Here is a 304-nt window from a genome sequence, read left to right on the forward strand (position 1 = left end):
AAAATGAGATTTTTTTTTTTTTGTTATATATATAGTATCTGCAGTACTATTTTTATCTTTATATTATATTTTCTCTAATTTTAGATTCTTCTCCCATAATGTTATTATTTGTAATCAACTGAAAGAGGTCGAGAAAAATTAAATGCCATAAAAATGATTATGGATTTTTTAATTATAAATATAATGTGTTTATAATTGTTCAAATTCTCTAAACTTGTAGAAAATTTATGAACGATAACAAAAAGCAATTCAATACATATCTTGTTAGAAAAATTTTGGGAAAAATATGCAAAAACAAATTCTA

Source organism: Formica exsecta, unplaced genomic scaffold (genome assembly GCF_003651465.1).
Source record: "Formica exsecta isolate Colony F162 unplaced genomic scaffold, ASM365146v1 scaffold149, whole genome shotgun sequence".
Classification (NCBI taxonomy): domain Eukaryota; kingdom Metazoa; phylum Arthropoda; class Insecta; order Hymenoptera; family Formicidae; genus Formica; species Formica exsecta.